Source organism: Zalophus californianus, chromosome 11 (assembly GCF_009762305.2).
Source record: "Zalophus californianus isolate mZalCal1 chromosome 11, mZalCal1.pri.v2, whole genome shotgun sequence".
NCBI lineage: Eukaryota > Metazoa > Chordata > Mammalia > Carnivora > Otariidae > Zalophus > Zalophus californianus.
The window spans coordinates 78118742-78134411 of NC_045605.1; the positions used below are offsets into that span (position 1 = coordinate 78118742).

The 15670-nt window shown below is 35.8% G+C and overlaps 1 protein-coding gene across 5 annotated transcripts in view; it reads left to right on the forward strand.

The window, feature by feature from the left end:
• The window catches only part of LUZP2 (leucine zipper protein 2), a 474590-nt gene that overhangs the window by 133505 nt on the left and 325415 nt on the right, over positions 1-15670 (forward strand). The gene's annotated exons all lie outside the window — the stretch shown is intronic.

Here is a 15670-nt window from a genome sequence, read left to right on the forward strand (position 1 = left end):
AGATATTTGTACGTGGGATGGAGATGTAGTGAGCAGCACAGTGAAAATATGTTGGGGAGAATGCCAGTGTTTGCAATCCACTGGCCTTTGGGTGTATGGGAAGTAGGAAAACAAGTAGTTAAGAGAATAGCTTGAGAATTCAAAGGTCTTCACATTCTAGCTTTTTTTAACCTTGAATAATTTATAGAGTCTTCAGTCTTAGCTACTTCTGTCATAAAGTGCCAACCTCATATGGTTATTGTCCTTGTAAATGAGGCAACATCTATGAAATGCTGCATAGAGGAATGGCTGCTAGTGATTCTTCAACAAATGGCAGCTATCTGTATTCTCCTCCTCCACTGTGAACAGCTGGCGAGGAGAGTGGTTTTCACTTAAGATAATTATAATAATTATATGTATTATAATTATCATTATATAATATAATTATATTTTGTAATATATAATTATATTATGTAATATATAGTGATTGTTATATTAACATATTTTCATATTTATTTATAAATTATAATCACATAATTAATATATATTAATTATACATGTTACATAATATAGAAACTATATAATAGTTATATATCTATAAAGATAATATATCAGAGAAAAGCCTGTATTCTCTAAATTGTGCCATCCTGTCATCTGCAAAGAAATTTGGAAACTGTCATTGCAGCATCCTCCGGTAATCAGCAGGCTTTAAAACACTGACTTACAATTAGGAACAGACAAATTAAACTACTTCTCAACTGTGAAGTTTTAAAATACATTCCCAAGTGTAATTGCTCCATGAATTACAATTGCGTTTTTCCCTTTAGACATTCCATCAATAGGTCCCATTCCCTTGTCTCCTGGTAGACTTTCATCAATAAGAAGGTAAACTTTCAGCCAGTTATAAGGGGGAGGTGAGGGACCTCAATCAATGAATCCCAAAGACTTTATAAATGACACAGCCTGTTTGATAATTTCCATCTAAACTTTACTGAACTTTAGCCAGTTATTTGTAAAGGAAAAACAATTGTGAATCGACCATACTGGCTAACATAATGATGAAGGCTAGTCAATATAGAAATGACTATTAAAATCAATAGAGAGAAGACAGCATCTTGTTCCTGAACTCTGATCAACATTAAATTAATAGACATTATGAAGTTGAATACCTGCTTTACTTTATCATGGCTAGAGAAATCGAGCTTTCGTTCAAAGTTTCAGAAGTAGAGTTCAGTGATTCATCAGTCTTACATAATACCCAGACTCCCCTCCAAACAAGGAGCCTGATGCGGGACTTGATCCCAGGACCCTGGGATCATGACCCGAGCCGAAGGCAGATGCTTAACCAACTGAGCCACCCAGGCGTCCCTATAAGGAGATTTTTAAATTTCATTTTATGCAGTATGGATGATTTTCCCAGGAAAAAAAAGAACATTAAAAAAAAATCAACATAGAGGATTTTAAAAATCTCACCAAACCAGAGAGTAAAAAAGGAAGATTTTTAAAACTTAGAAAAAACACTAGATGCTTACCTTCTTTGCACTGCTTCAATCTTTTTGTCATTTCTTCACAATGACAGACTTCCCCCCCTACAGCAATAACTTCATTCTCAGTCATATCATTAGTTGTTAACTCTAATTTGTTTCCTAAAATGCAGTCATTTTGCTTATCTGTTTTCTTAATTCTGCAATCTCCATATTCATCTTTTTTTCCCACCTTTTTTTAACCTTCACATCTTTGTCATCTGTCATATTAAATTAATTTCATTAAATATTTACAGCAACATTTTACAATAAATTATGGATTTCCTTGAGTTACATGTTCTTCCAGCTTCAGTTTTTTAACTCACTTCTGCATTTATATGTTCTCTTTGTTTCCCCTCTGTTTTGTTTGCCTTTCCTAGTCTGTCTTTTATTTGTTCATTTTCATTGTTTTTGTTTTGTTTACAATGGGTAGTTCCAGACATACAATCTGTTAATTACCTGTACTGTGATATGTGTACATTCTTAATTACTGCAGTTCCATTACCTGGCATCTCCTTTCCTTCCTCTCTCCATTACCGTCTTTGTGTCCTTTCTTCTGTAACCTCAGTACACCCAGTCCACCTGGTGGACTGTAGAAGTTTTACGTCTTAAAGAGGTTGAGAAAGAATTTACAGGGGGCAAGTTTTGTAAAGTAAATGAAGAGGAGGGAGGTCAAGTGGCTGGAGTCAGGAAGAACCCTGTAGAAAGTTTAACGAAATTGAGGGAAAAGTGAAGGCCACCTTAGTCACTAATGACATAAAAACAAATAAATACACAGTATCATGCAGTTACAAGAGATAGGGGAGAACAGGTGGCTGTTTGGGAGTATTCCCTCTTTTATGTAAGGGAGCTCCCTCTTAGGGAGGTAATGAGCAGAGACTTAATTGGATTAAGTTGTATATTTACCATATCTGATGATTTGGTTTGAACACTGAGATTGAAAAAAATCTGAGTAAGAGTTTACATGATTTATATCTGTCCATAAAAGTATGGCATATATCCAAATGATAAAATATTTGCATTTAATTTGTGAAAAATACAGTGTCATTTGTATCCATGGTATAAAAGCAGTGTTAGAAAATCATAGGAATGTCAGATCTTATGCTTAAAATTATTATTGAAAAATACTTAAGCAGTCATGGGGTGTTGTGTAGATAAGCATTAGTAGATATGAAGATGCCATTAATAAAATGTTAAACAATAGCAAATTATGAACTTTTAAAGCTTTTAAATTTCTGACTTTCTAAATTTATATTTTTATGAAACGCAACACAATTTGCAGAAAGTCCCTTTTTAAATTGAAATGTATTGCCTCTTCTGAGACAAGGTGGTGACACAGATTTTGCCAATGAGACAAAAGAAAATCACTTTTTACCAATTAAGTCCATTACTCAAGTGGTTCTATGATTTCTCAGGTTGCAGGAAATGCTGATATGTTTTACAATCTAAATGAGCTCAATTTGAAGATTCATACTTGCAGAGCTACCACCTTGCTTAGCACACAATTTATTAAAGGAATTGAAAGAACATATGGTTTCAGCAAATAATTGACCGTTATAATTCTGAGGGAATTTATGAAAAAAATATGCAGTTTCTGAGATATTTTAATGCCCTTGCCGGACATCTCAGTATGTTTCAAATGCATTTGAAAAGGTATGCTCATCTTGTGTGTGTATGTGTGGGGGAATACCAAACTGGTTGAGGAACCATTCATCATCTCCCTTAAGACGTAATTTTTAAAGAAAGTGAGTAGGGCATATTTAGTGGTTCAACACTGACACGTAAAGACATTTTTTTTAAACTTCCAGATCAGTATAATTGGGGGCCATGTTGCTACTTCTAGTTTACAGATACCATAAATATTGTTATTCACAATGATTTGTCTTTGAAAATCAGAGTTTTCTTGACACTGAATATACAAATTAAAATATAGAAATAAATGTGTATACAATTGCAATTATTATCTAAAATAGCCAATTTCAAAGTATTGCTAAAATCAAATGGTTCTCAAATATATTATTTGTTGGATTTATAAAAGGTAGAAGTTAACATTTTAAGATATACGATTTTTAGTTAATAAACATAACCCCATTACCTGGCAGAATCGTAATACAGTTGTACAGTTAGATTTTTTTTTATACATTCCACATTCCATCCTGGTATTTCTTGACTTTTTTAAAGTTTTGTACATTAATGTTAACTCTTTGCACTGTCAGTTCTATGGGTTTTGACAAATTTGTAGTATCATGTGTCAACAATTACAGTATCATTATCATACAGAATAATTTCACGAGCCTAAAAAAGCCCTTGTGCTTCACCTATTCAAATCTTCCTCGAATCCACTAAAATTTCTTATATCCAATTTTATTTGAATGTATGGTTCCCCCTCTATAAATGTTTAGAAACCAATTGTTTGGAAAGTGAGGAACCATTAAATAATTTTATGGGAGAGGAAAATATGTTCATATTTGAATTGAAATACCTTACTTGCACAGTGAGAAGGTAGACTTTTGAACAACTAAAGTTAGACAAAATTTAGTTTTTGTCTAAATTATTAGAATTAAATGTACAGATTGAAAGGAAATTAAGGATGTGGAAGAATTTAGAAATACTTCAAAATTAAAACCAAGATGATCTTAAGTGACTAGTATTGAAGAAAGGAAAATGAGTACTCTATAAGAGTACTCTATAAGAATTATTGGTAGAACCAGAGCTAGTAACCAGTTATTTCCACTAGGCCACCAAACAATGATCTTGCCCCATATATCTACTACTAGGGAAGTGTTTAATTTTCTTGCCAATGCAGAGTGCAGATTTGGGTTCTCCCTTAAAACTTCTTCCTGCCTTGTGCCAACTACATGGGACTGACTCATGGACCTTGAGAGCCAGTGAATAGTAACAATGTGGGTCAAATGATCCTGAACAACTTCTGGGCACTTGTTTTATAAGGCATGCGGGAGCAGGTAGATTAGTTGTATTATCCTTGACTCATAATAACACACAAGTAAGTGATTGCTGGAAGAGACATATCAAAGATAGGACATTCTGTATACCATTTTTGCTGGAATTCCTTGTTAGATAGTTCCAGTGATAGGAAACTCTATGTTCTCCATAGTCATACATTGTAATTAATGGAGTATTCTTACTCTATTCACATGTGAATAGAGTAAGAATACTCTATTAAGTAATTATTACTCTATTAATTAATTAATTATAATTATACTCTATTAATTAATTAATTATACTCTATTAATTAATTAATTATACAGTTGGTACCTCCTCAGCCTAAACTGTAGGACCACATACAACAAATTATATTTCCTCTTCCATATGACATTATTTCCAAATATGTAGGTAATATACACATTTATCCTCGATGACTACAAATCACTTCTATAGATTCAGTAACTCCCATCCTAGGACTGAGTATTCAGGCAAAAATTACATCACCCCCTGCTGTTTTCCGGTGAAAGTGTGCAAAACCCTAGACTTTAGTACTTTCCAGCCAACACTCCCATTGTTTGGATGGAAGGAAGATTTGGCTCTGTTTTGTGTTTTCTATAACGTCAGTTGCTGTCAGCTGTGCCGGCTTACACACTACCAAGTGCAACTTTCAGATAAGGGCTGAACAGCATGAGGGTGAGTCCTTCACAGTCTGCTTTTCCTAGAAACTTCAATACAGCCCACTCAGCTGCTGTTTACACTTGTGCAGTGAAGGGTGAATCCTCATCTGCTGTCCTCCTGTTCCTGCTGCATCAAGCAGAATGCCTCACATACTTTCCCTTTTTCCAATCCCCCCTTTTTTTGCTCAGCTACCCAAACCATATGGATGCAGCTAGAATGGATGGCTAAAATGATAACAAGTTGATTTGCAGTGGATCATTTGTTTTGTGCACATTTTCTTTCTTTCTTTCTTTTTTTTTTTTTTTTTATCCTACATGAAGATCACAAAGCAAATGAAAGAGCAGTCAAATGGAGGACTCAAGCAGGGTTAGACACGCAACATCAATAATGATGTCAGCCAAATAAACATGTACTAGATCACAGGAAACTAATCAGAACAAAGGCAGGTGGACTGACTGTGTCAGCATATAAATTTCTTGATCGTTCTTTTTTATTAGTTTGGTTTGGGTCCCTCTTTTTATTTAGTTTTTTCACTTCAGTGAAATTTTGCTAGAACCAAGTACAAATAAAAGCACAAAAGTGAAATCCATACTTGCTGGCAAAGCATTTAAGATAAAAACTACTGAAGAAATACAGCTTACGTTTGTTTTGAAGACTCAGTGACTAATGGAAATCACTTCATAGACCTGATTCTAATGCCCATTTTGTTATCTTTCTTTGCTTGTGTTTTTTTTAATTTTTCTAAGTTCTGTTTATATATAATACTAGCTAATGTGTAGCGTGCTGGCACTGTGTCTAATGGTTGTTGGAATTCCTAGCTTAACATCAGACTATTTCTGCCTATTATAAATTTGAGAGAGAAAGGAAACATGTTTTCAAAGAGAGGGCACAGACAATAGGACAATCAGATACTCAATAGTCTCCACCTCCCTTTCCACTGGTGAAAAAAATATATAGGAGATACTTTTCTTGAATATGTTGCAAGCCAATTATCTCATTTGTTTAAAGGCCCCCTTCCCATCAAATTAGTTATTTGCATAATTGTAGGCTGTTGAACATACAGTACCGTAGTCACTTATGTTCCTTTAAAATGTAGATTGCTAGGAGTTTCTTGTGAAAACAGGGCAATGGAACTATGGCATAGCAACAGGGAAACCTTTAACTCAAGAAGAGCATTTGACACCAGCCATCCTTGTGTTCAAAGGTTTCTGCAAATTCCGGGTTCTGAATGAAAGAGAAGCATACTGTGTCCAGTTTATCTAATTAGCAGAATATCTGCTAGTTTGATCTATTAACAACCTGTCAGAAGTTTTTTTTCCCTTAAAATACCTTTCATGAAAATGAAGACATGCATATTACTTGGCTATTTTCAATTTCAGTGCTGCTAATGTTTGACGCTTTGTTATGCTATTTATTTCTTGAGGAAGTATTAATAATTACGTAGACAACTATAAGAAGTAAGCAAGAGCATTTACTTTGAAGACATACATTGTGTGTGTGTGTGTGTGTGTGTGTGTATCCTTAGAGTCATTCTTTTTTCTTTTTTTAAAAAAAATGAAGTGTACATAAAATCTCTTTAACTTGGTCCATTAAACCTTGTATAATCAAATGGCTCATTCATTTTAGCAGGTGGAGGCTATACTGAACAGTTATTAAAAGTAGGCTCCCTGGAGGAAGACAAATGGGTTTAAACCTAACTCTGTCACTCGCGAGTTGTTTAGCCTTGGGCCTCTAGTTCTTCATCCATAAAATGCGAATTGTAAAAAGCCCCAGCCTCATAGTGATGCTGAGGTGATGATATCGATCCAGCTTTAGGGACTTAGCCTGGCTTCCTTAAGGGTTCAATGAAGACTGCTTTCTGCATTTGTGTTCATTGAGCTTATAGTAACTAGAGTGTGCATTTAAAAAATGAGAAAGCAGAACTGGATATTTGACATTTGATTTTCAAAAAGAAAAAGTCAAATACTAAAACAACTCATTATATTAGCGTTTTAGAATATATATTAGTGTTACTTAATCTTACATGACAGAAAGCCCACCCACCAAGGTCTTGACACATTGGGTTTAATTTCCTCATCTAAACAAGCAGTCAGGAGGTATATTATTACTGTGTTTACTGGCTCAGTGATGCCATCAGGGCTTTCTGTCTTTGTCTCACCATATTAGGATTTGGACTCCTGCTCTTCCAGTTCATAATCTCATGGTTGACAGATGACTGCTTCTGCTCAAAGCACCACATCCATGTTCAAGGAAAGAAGAGGGCTTGCCTGTGTAGGATACCAGTCATTTCTGTTCCTCTTTCATTGAGAAAGTAAATGATGTCGTACACCTCTCTAAAGACTTTTGCTGATGTCTTAGTGGCCATATCTGTGTCCAGTCATTCCTCCAAGCATTTAGTGGGAGGTTGTGCTCCCAAGACTGTGGTGCCTATGTTAGCAGGAAAGAAGTGGGAGGAATGAGCATCAGATGAACTACTTTAGTGGCTGCCAGAGTAGTTATCATAGGAAACTGCTGTGCTTTGTTAGACTTCCATACACTCATTCTATAGTTTAGTATTTATTGTTTTAAATTGAATTACGTATGGGGGGAAGACACCAATAACTTTTAAATAACTTGGAACCTTTGAGGTTTTAGTTCCGCTCTAGTAGAAAGGCTTACTTACTCTGCAGTTGAGATTTTTATGAGGGGTGTGCATGCATATGTGGACTTCTTTTTTGCCTCCAAATAGCAATAGTCAGTGGGGAAAATGCCACTTGAGGAATTATTCCCCATCTCGTTTCATTCCACCCATTCCCTATGCTCACTGTGACTTACTCAATGAGATTTGCAGCTGTTTCATTAGTCTGAGATGTTCTCCTCCACCCCTTACATTATTTACTTAATTTAGCACCTTGCTTTATTTTTCTGCCTTCAATCACTAAGGGCTTTTTTTATTGGTAAAAAAAAAAAAAAACAGATTTATAGAGAAAATTATTAGGGCTCAGAGTGTAGCCAGTAATTAAATGAACAAAAATGAACAAATAAACAAACAAAAAAAAAAAAAGAGAGAAAGAAAGGAAAGGAAAGGAAAAAGGAAAGGAAAGGAAAGGAAATTCCTGTTGAATAAAAATTCAGAATACTAATAGCATTGTTTTTCCAAAGAATGTATTCCTAACCAATATATGGCAATCCCAGGGAGGTTCTGGGAATTATTTTCTCTCATGAAAAAAGTAGATGATTTTCAACTTGATGAAATAAAACGAAATGTAATTATATACTAAACATTTTACTCATTGCAAATCACTAACACAAACAAAAATCAACATTTTGGGTATATGGCTTATGCTATTATCTAAATTTCTCAAATTATTAATCTCTTTTTTTGTTTATTTTTACCTCATGATTGTCTCATATTGAGGTACTTTGCTGTCCTTTTTATAATTTCTTTAACTGCTTCAAATATGTTCCTCTTTATTTTAGCCAAAATATCAAACAACTATATGTATTTTAAAAGCACGTTTTCCCCCTTAAGTTACCTGGTATTCAAGAGTGATAGTACCCCACATCTCCACTGCCAGTCGTTTTATTTATTTTGTATTTTTCATGTGTTTTCATTTTGAAGTTTTATTTAAATTCCAGTGAGTTAGCATACAGTGTAATATTAGTTTTAGGTGTACCTGATAGTGATTCACTTCTATATAACACCCAGTGCTCATGACAAGTGCACTCTTTAATCCCCATCACCTGTTTAACTCTCCTCACCCCCAATCTGGTAACCATCACTTTGTTCTCTACAGTTAAGAGTGTGTTTTTTGGTTTGTCTCTCTTTTTTTCCCCTTTACTAGTTTGTTTTGTTTGTTAAATTCTACATATGAGTGAAATAATATGGTATTTTCTTTTCTCTGACCGGCTTATTTCACTTAGCATAGTACTCCCTGGCTCCATTCATGTCGTTGTAAATGACCAGATTTAATTTTTTTTTTATGGCTGAATAATATTCCATTATATATATCACATCTTCTCTATCCACCCATCTACTGATGGGCACCTGGCCTGCTTCCATAATTTGGCTAATGTAAATAATGCTGTTATAAACAGGAGTGCATGGATCCTTCTGAATTAGTATTTTTGTATTCTTGGATAAATAACTAGTAGTGCAATTGTTAGGTTGTAGCATAGTTCTCTTTTTAACTTTTTGAGGAAACTCCATACTGTTTTCCACAGTGACTACATCAGTTTGCCTTCCCACCAGTAGTGCATAAGGGTTCCCCTTTCTCCATATTCTCGCCAATACTTCTTATTTCTTGTGTTGTTGATTTTAGCCATTCTGACAGGTGTGAGGTGATAGCTCATTGTAGTTTTGATTTGTATTTCCCTGATGAGTGATGTTGAGCATCTTTTCATGTGTCTGTTAGCCATCTGTATGTCTTTGGGAAAACGTCTATTCATGTCTTCTGCCCATTTTTAAATTGGATTTGTATGTTGAGTTTTATAAGTTCTGTATATATTTTGGATACTAACCCTTTATCAGACAAGTCATTTGCAAATATCCCATTCTCTAGGTTACCTTTTAGTTTTGTTGATTGTTTCCTTTATTATGCAGAAGCTTTTTATTTTCTCAATAGGTATTTAGGAATAAACCTAACCAAAGAGGTGCAAGAACTGTACTCTGAAAACTATAAAACACTGATGAAAGAAATTGAAGGTGACACAAAGACATGGAAAGACAGTTCGCATCATGGATTGGAAGAACAAATGTTGTTAAAATGTCTATGCTACCCAAAGTAATCTACACATTTGATGCAATCACTATCAAAATGCCTATCAAAATGCCAACAGACCTAGAACAAACAACCCTAAAATGTGTATGGAACCACAAAAGACCCTGAATAGCCAAAGCAACCTTGAAAATGAAAAGCAAAGCTGGAGGCATCACAATTCCAGACTTCAAGTTAAATTACAAACCTGTAGTGATCAAAACAGTATGGTACTAGCTCAAAAATAGACACATAGATCAATGGAACAGAAAAGAAAACCCAGAAATGAACCTACAACTATATGGTCAATTAATCTCTGACAAAGCAGGAAAAAATATCCAATGGGAAAAAAGACAGTCTCTTCAACAAATTGTGTTGGGAAAACTGGACAGCAACGTGCAAAAGAATGAAACTGGACCACTTTCTAACACCATACGCAAAAATAAATTAAAAATGCATTAAAGACCTAAATGTGAGACATGAAACCATAAAAATCCTAGAGGAGAACACAGGCACTAAGCACTTTGACATTGGCCATAGTGACTTATTTCTAGATATGTGTCCTGAGACAAGGGAAACAAAAGCAAAAATAAATTGTTGGGACTTCATTACCATGAAAAGCTTCTGCCCATCACAAGTCATTTCAATGAGGCAGGGTGTCTGGAGGAAACTAATGATCTTACCAAACCATATGTCTTCATTTCCATCATTGTTCTTATCTTTTGAACCTCCTTTCTCCACCTGCTCTGCCAATCCCTTTTTTCCTCTGAGAATCCATTCTTTTCCATGCCAGCCTCCCTCTGCACCATTCCCATGGCTTCCTTATCTTCTCTAGTATGGCTTTTAATTCTGTAACCTAAATTTGGTCCAAGTGCTAGATTAATGTTCACCACTGACACAAAAAAGAATTTTGCTGTTTAAATCCATATGTTGTCTTTAATTTAGTATTCCCAAATCTGGCCTTACCTTATCTTTATAAGACAAGACACCTCCTGACTTTAAATTTCTGAGGACTGCACATATATGCATGTGCTTATCCAGCATGCAACCTGGTAGTTAGAACTGTTACATCCCTTTTATTCACTGTGGTCACAAATTGTCTCTGATTAATACTATCCTTTAATATCATCCACTCATGGCTAATCTATGAGTGGGTAGCACTACCAAACACATAGGTGTTTGTCTGTTCTTACATTAAAAATCTAATTCCTCAGCCTCCCAGGTTTGAAATCCACCCCCACCCCCAGTTCCTCCTTTCTTGCTTTCACTCTTTCAAATATATATTACATATTCAAGGGATTAGTTGTAAAAAATTTCAGCTGCTCTGGTGTGTGTAGCCAGTGGTTTTCTTCCTTACCACCCATCCAATAATTTATGTAATCACACGTTAAGATCCTGGGAAGTTAATGCAGATGCTAGATAGCACATAAATTCTGATTTATGTGACCATCTGTGGTCAACTTAGAGATGGGAGGTTACCTCCAGAAGCTAAGGAGCAAGTGGAACTGCAGCCTCCTAGAAGTGAATGCATCATGGCCAATGAGTCATATAAAAGTGGAAGTCTACAGTGGAGGCTATGAATCCTAATTGAATAATGATGCTGGGAATAGTGCAGATACTAGAAATTGAAACTGTTAGGGCTATATGAATAAATTAAAATGACTGTTGTTAAATTACCCTACTCTACAAAGTCAGGTGAGCAAGAAATATCCCATAATTTGTTTTTGTTAATAAATATTTTCCAACAAATGAACAAGGAATTAATTTTCAGTCATTATTGGAGTTTTCTCTTTCCAATAAGGGGATTTTAGAAAATGTGCTTTCCATTCTGTCACTCATCTCCCCTAATACAACCAAGCATAGCCTGAACACCTGCTTAAATTAAGGAAAGAACAGACATAATGTAATATTTTCACACATTCTTCCCATTTATAAAGCTCTTCAAAACAAAGAAAATAAATTTCCATTCTTTGGACCTTATTCTTTGCCAAGAAATAGAGACTTTGGTGGGTGGCCAAACTGCCTAATCTGTCCCACAAACATGAAGGTTGCCTGGCTAAGTAGGTGATATTTTTCCAGGGATCCCAAAGAGCTCAGTAGGAACAATTTGGATATTAACTCTCTTTCTTACCTATTCTCTGAGGGACAATTTTCCTTGATGAGGATAATTTCTATAAGTACTAGCACAATTCCATCTCACTTGAGGCATCTCTTGGTTCTGGATAAGTCTCCTAAATGGGGAGTGAGGAAGATTTTGGCTTAATGGATTCCATGTGAGTATTATATTTCCAATTTCAAGTGTTCTTACGTGCAAACCCCCAATTGGAATCTTCCTGTGATCTCCTGTTTTTCATAAAGTTATTGTCACTGAAGCACTGATTAGAAAGGTTTAGTAACCTTGAAGTCTAGACTTCTAAAGTGGTCAAAGAGTCACCATCATATTGTGGATTTAGGTAATTTCCATCTCTGTTCTATTTTGGTAATGCACCTTTAGTAATGATCATGTGCATCATCCTCTAAATCAGGAGTCTCATGTCTGGTGGCCTGGTGCTAGGACTACAGTTCTGATAAAAGATCATTTCTGTCAGAGGCAAAAAGCCTTCCCCACAGTCTGTTTCAATATGTAATCTCAAATCACAGTTGGTATTTTGAGGTTTAGTATAATAGGATTATTATTATTTCCTAGGTTGCTGGCAACTTGGACCACTCTGTGTCCTCCTAAGTTCATTTCATTATCAGGAATCTATAGAATTAAACAGATTCTTTAAAATCACCTCTATGCTCTTCCTGTGTTTATATCTTCTTGGGGACCAGAGATAAATTAATCTTTGCAGCAAGTACTGAGATTGCGGTTTTTTTTGTTTTTGTTTTTGTTTTTTTTCCTGCTTTCTTCCTTCTGCTGACCATCCTATATCTGTTGAGGGCTATTAAGGCCTTTTGGCAAACAGTGTGAAATTCATCCATTCACAATCTTTCATTACTTCCCAAATTGTGCTGGTTTCACCTCTGCAAACAAATTTCCGTCTGGGTCATGGCCTTTTTCTCAAGATGAATTAGCTAGATGTGGTAACACCGCCACATAAAAATATGTGCTACAAGCAGATTCTTACTCATCTCAGACGGCCTCTTCATGAAACGGAAGTGTGAGTCAAAAATATCAGGTGAACTAACATATTTATATTTTTATTTTATTTAAATCACCTGAAGTTCATCATCCAGAGTTTTAGTACATCACACACACACACACACACCACACACACCCTAGCAACGTCCCTGTGACTCTCAAACCATCCCCACTCACTGCCGGTATGTGGGGGCGGGAAGCCTAAACACCACCCCCAAACATGTGCATGTGCACACGTGTGCACACACATACGCACGCGCAGTACAAATGAACAAGGTGAAGAAGGCCACTATAACTGTGTCACACATTTTAAAAGATTCTGAGGAACCATCATAGAACTAGTAGGTGGCAGATCTTCTGTGGCATAAAGTTGAAGAGGCGGAAGCCCACAATGGCTGAAGCCAGATTTATTGAGGCCAGAAGCAATGCATCCCCAAATGATGAATGGACACTCACCAAATTACCCCTTAAGGACTTAAATATTTTGAGGGTGCTTTGCAAAGCACCGGAATTCCCACAGAAACATGCGGGATTTAGAGCCGGTGAAATGTGTGTATACCGGTTACGGTGAGGGCTTGTGTTTTCATTAGCTGGAGGTCTGAATACTTTTGGATTAATAGGCATCATAAACTGTCCATGGGCTTCTTAACATTGTTACCTTGGGCAAATTTCTTAACTTCTGTCAGTCTCAATTCCTCATTTCTTAGAAAAGTAGAAATAACTTGTGAAGTGGGCAGCACAGAGGCCAGAAGCAACTCGGGGCCTGTGCGTACTTTCCCTCCTCTGTTGCCATATCACAGCCACTTCCTTCCCCGAACCTTTATCCTTTTCTCCTTCTGCTGAATATCTTTCCGGCCCGTTATGCTTTCCAGTTCGAAGTTTATGAGTCCAACCCTGTTTTGTTTCATTTATCTTGTAAACTATGCTTCAACAGCATTACTCCGCGGATACACTAATCAACTGGACACTCAACTATATTCGGAAATAATAGGGGATTATTTTCAACCTGGCATCTTTTGATAGATTGTTTTCCCCTGTTTTCTGTTAGCAGCGTATTCACGCTGCAGGAGCTCATTAACTTGTTGAGTGTGGGAATTAGGTCTTCTGTCCCATTTGATAAAGTGCCTGGCACAGGGCTGAACATTTAGCTGCCAGGTACTTAAAACACATGTGGACACAAACATGCGCGCGCGCGCACACACACACACACACACACACACACACACACACACACACAGAAACCAAAAAAATACTTGCTAGTTGTATTCAGTTTAATAGGTTTTTACCACAGATTGGGAAGGAAGGGAGAGGTCAGGTGATGTTTGCCGTTTACTTGCTCTGTTACTGGGCCAATTTGTGTATTCTGTGTATTTAAGTCTACACAGTAACCAGCTAAAATACATTTTATTGGCCTCATTCTGAAAATGAAGAAGCTGAAAATTAACAATTTTAATTAATTTACCTAGAGTTACATAGTGTTTATAATGGTTAATTTTATGTGTTAACTTGGCTAGGCCATGTTATCTAGATGTTTGGTAAAGCATCATGATAGATGTTTCTGTGAAAGTATGTTTAAGTTGAGATTAATGTTTTGATCAGTGGTATTTGAATAAAGCAGTTTACTCTCCATAATATGAAGCCACATCCAGTGAGTTAGAGGTCTGACTAGAAATAGGCTGGCATCCCAAGAAAGAAGAGATTGTGTAGACTTGAACTGCAACTCTTCCCTGGGTTTCCAGTCTGCTGGCGTAGCTTGTAGATTAGGGACGTGCCAAGCCTCCACAGTGGTATGAGCTAATACCTTAAAAAAAAAAAATTATCTCTAATATATATGTGTGTGTGTGTGTGTGTGTGTGTGTGTATGTGTGTGTGTAATAGAGGTGGTTCTAATAGGTAATTTATCTGAAAAGAGGAGATTTAAACAAAAATCTTTTAAACTGCTTTATTGAGATATGACTGACATATAAGAAGTTGTACATATTTAATATAAGATATAAGAGTTTGGAGATGAGCATACACCGGTGAAACCATCACCACAATCTATGCCATAAACATATCCGTCACCTCCAGAAGTTTCCTCCGGCCTTATAAATTAATTAATTAATTGATTTTGATAAGAATAATTAACATAAGATTTACCCTCTCACCAAAATTTTAAGTATACAGTACAGTATTGTTAACTATCTACACTTTACTGAACACCTCTTTAGGACTTAATCATCTTTCATAACTGAAACTCTGTACTTTTTGATATGAAACCAATGTTCAAGTTCATTGCATTATACCTCCTGGCACAGAGACTCCTTTAAAGCATCTTCCTAAGTTGGAGAAATACAAAATAATTCAAGGAGGAATATGGTGAGATACTTACCAATTTTAACAGGTAGATCCTAAGAGGAAAGATAATTCAAAAGGAGGGAATTTAATAGAAGAGCTATCATTGTTGACAGACTAAGAAAAATAGTTAGGGTTTACAGACCCCATGTAGAAGGAAGGAAAAGAATACTCCATTTGTAGAAAAATAGAAAAGATCAATTATGAAGATCTATAGGTAATATTTAAAAAACTGCAGATGTTCTCATGCCAAAGTGAAAGATAAAATAGTTTACATTAGATGGAAGTGAAGCTAGAATCATACTCAGTATTCTAGGTGAACAATGACTGAAGCCTAAACTAAAAGATCC